The following is a 3,795-nucleotide window of genomic DNA, read 5'->3' as shown; positions in this document are numbered from 1 at the left end:
CGAACTCATTGTGTATCTAAAATTACACTCTTCGCAGAGAAGTGGAGCTTGGTGTGAATCAATTCACATTTTATCCTGCCTATCGTTTGGTCACGTACATTTGGTTTGGACCAAATAAGAAAAAAAATCTTCTGAGCCAGGACCATTGCAGCTGCCAATTTAGAGATCTGACAATTGTCTGAGCATTAGAGAGAAAGAAAAACTAAACAAAAAATGCCCAGCCTAAATATCTGGGAAAAAATCATCTTTATCTCAAAGGTGTTTACCAACGCGTATACTCTCATTTAGTGATGAAACAATATGTACGTTTTACTCTCACCTTGCCCATTAAGTGATGATTTAAGAAATGATGAGTAACATCCAGATCCTGACTCACGTTATATGATGCTGTTATCTTGTGTGCGGAATCAAAATGATTGACTTTTGAATTATTATTTTTTTAATTTAGAATTTAAACAAATTTTAAGTCTGATTTCACAAGATTACTGACCGTATTTTTCACTAGAAACATTTATCCTATTATTTTACTATTCATTTTGTTGACAGATATGCACTGATAAAATTTTGCAATGCATAAAATATTTTAACCGGATGTGTTGCCACGTGGTAGCCGAGATTAAGTCTTCCCTTATTTTGACATAAAACTTGTTTTTAAAGGACACGGCGATAGTCAGAAACTGTCCAAGATTTAATTTGAATTCAAGACAAGGGAAGTACCCAGAAACCTTTCTTAAGTGTTCTGAATTTTCTAAAAGCCTAGCAAGTTTACCTATTTGTATGACCAACCATTCCCATTTTTTTCTAGAGATCTAAGCGTTGAATCCCGGTGGAGACAGACATTTCTATCGGAATCAGATGTCTTGTCAAACCTCGATTCTATAATATCTGCTCCAGGCAGAGTGTCAAAAGTTGATGGATTTAATTTTGACCGTTCACTGTACTGTGTTATAAAAGATGTTAAATCAAAATCTTGATTCTGATAATATATCGCTATATCATTCTATTCTACTTTGTACTTTTGTTTGTTTTACTATCTATTTTTAATTTCCCAGAAATGTTTATATATTCTTGAATCAATAGTTTGTGATTTAGTCTAACTCTGACCATTCATTTGCTTGCCAAACAATACGGGGTTAATTAGACAGAATAAGAGAATATTATGACGATTGTAATAATACATATAACGGTTATAGGTATCCAGGGGATTGGTCATTCTATGTACATAGGCATCCAAGGGATTGGTCATTCTATGTACATAGGCATCCAGAGTTTTGGACATTCTATGTACATAGGCATCCAGAGTTTTGGACATTCTATGTACATAGGCATCCAGAGTTTTGGACATTCTATGTACATAGGCATCCAGAGTTTTTGGACATTCTATGTACATAGGCATCCCGAGTTTTGGACATTCTATGTACATAGGCATCCAGAGTTTTGGACATTCTATGTACATAGGCATCCAGAGTATTGGACATTCTATGTACATAGGCATCCAGAGTTTTTGGACATTCTATGTACATAGGCATCCAGAGTTTTGGACATTCTATGTACATAGGCATCCAGAGTTTTGGACATTCTTTGTACATAGGCATCCAGAGTTTTGGACATTCTATGTACATAGGCATCCAGAGTTTTGGACATTCTATGTACATAGGCATCCAGAGTTTTGGACATTCTATGTACATAGGCATCCAGAGTTTTGGACATTCTATGTACATAGGCATCCAGAGTTTTGGACATTCTATGTACATAGGCATCCAGAGTTTTGGACATTCTATGGACATAGGCATCCAGAGTTTTTGGACATTCTATGTACATAGGCATCCCGAGTTTTGGACATTCTATGTACATAGGCATCCAGAGTTTTGGACATTCTATGTACATAGGCATCCAGAGTATTGGACATTCTATGTACATAGGCATCCAGAGTTTTTGGACATTCTATGTACATAGGCATCCAGAGTTTTGGACATTCTATGTACATAGGCATCCAGAGTTTTGGACATTCTATGTACATAGGCATCCAGAGTTTTGGACATTCTATGTACATAGGCATCCAGAGTTTTGGACATTCTATGTACATAGGCATGCAGAGTTTTGGACATTCTATGTACATAGGCATCCAGAGTTTTTGGACATTCTATGTACATAGGCATCCAGAGTTTTGGACATTCTATGTACATAGGCATCCAGAGTATTGGACATTCTATGTACATAGGCATCCAGAGTTTTGGACATTCTATGCACATAGGCATCCAAAGGGATTAGTCATTCTATGCACATAGGCATCCAAAGGGATTGGTCATTCTATGTACATAGGCACCCAAAGGGATTGGTCATTCTATGTACATAGGCATCCAAAGGGATTGGTCATTCTATGTACATAGGCATCCAAAGGGATTGGTCATTCTATGTACATAGGCATCCAAATGGATTGGTCATTCTATGTACAAAGGTATCCAAATGGATTGGTCATTCTATGTACATAGGCATGTACATAGGTATCCAAATGGATTGGTCATTCTATGTACATAGGCATCCAGGGGATTGGTCATTCTATGTACATAGGTATCCAAAGGGATTGGTCATTCTATGTGCATACAGTGATTTTAGTTTTAAGAGACACTTTTCGGACACCTTCCTTTACTCATCCAGCAGTGATTGGCAAACGAATGGTGTGCTTCACTGACCCAACGCTGAGGCTCTAGTCTACAGCTTATATTTATTATCCTTCTCGTAATTAGAACCTGTCGTCAATCAAGAAACGGTTATATAATTTTATATGTTTAAACACGTTCAGAAAACATGTAATGATAATTGATGACTGCTTTGGCTGACAAAAACATCAAACAACTGCCTGTTGTCAATTGTAAATAAATTATAATAATATAAGAAATAAATGTGTATTACGAAAAACGACTATCAAGTCTAAATACGACAAAGCCAATACACAAAAGATCTAGATATATTAGTATGATTTTAACAAACGCATTCAACAGATATGAGTAGATATATGGAAGACTTGGTTGAATTATTTTCGGACGAATATTTCTGAATGTAACGTGTCAAAAAAATATGATACCCAAGAATGAAATTTGTGTTAAGTAATAGAAAGAACAAAACAACAAGAAAAAAATCATTGGTCATCAAATCTCCTCACAGTGGGTGTCAAATAAAAACTATCCATCTCATTATGTTAAATTGCCATTTGCTGGACTTTAAAAGATTTTTAAAATTGTTTTTGGAGGCAAAATTTCATTCTTTGTCTTCAATGACGTGTAGTCTTCGTGACCGGTTGGTTGATGTGACTCGAGATGTCTATAAAACTTACATATGACTTTGATCAAAGTTAGGTCATTTGACACAGTCCCTGAACTCATATTTTTATTACTTTGTCGTTCTGTCCTTGGGTAAGACAAATCATTGCCGCTTTGGCTCATATTTGAATGACATACAGACTAAACTGGGATTTTTAACAAGACTTAGAGAAGAGCAATTGGTAACACGCATGAGAAAGCCTTTCTAATATCGTTGAAAATATCTGTCTTATTTTAAAGTTGTTTAGTGCATACATTTGTGTCGCATTCATTTTTTGCTTCTCTTTGCCAATATTTGTGATATCGCTTCATTTTATTGTATTTGCTAAGTTGTAAATGTCTTATTTCAGCGACTTTTAAAAATTGATTTTGATTGTGAAAGATTGAAACTATTGTTATCCATGACCAAATAAATAATGTATGTCAATAAAAAAAGAACAATATGGTGGATATCTGGAGGAGAATTAAATGGAAA

This window comes from Berghia stephanieae, chromosome 10 (genome assembly GCF_034508935.2).
Source record: "Berghia stephanieae isolate SIO BIC M18660-M18661 chromosome 10, UCSD_Bste_1.3, whole genome shotgun sequence".
Classification (NCBI taxonomy): Eukaryota; Metazoa; Mollusca; class Gastropoda; order Nudibranchia; family Aeolidiidae; genus Berghia; species Berghia stephanieae.
This window is presented reverse-complemented; position numbering follows the sequence as displayed.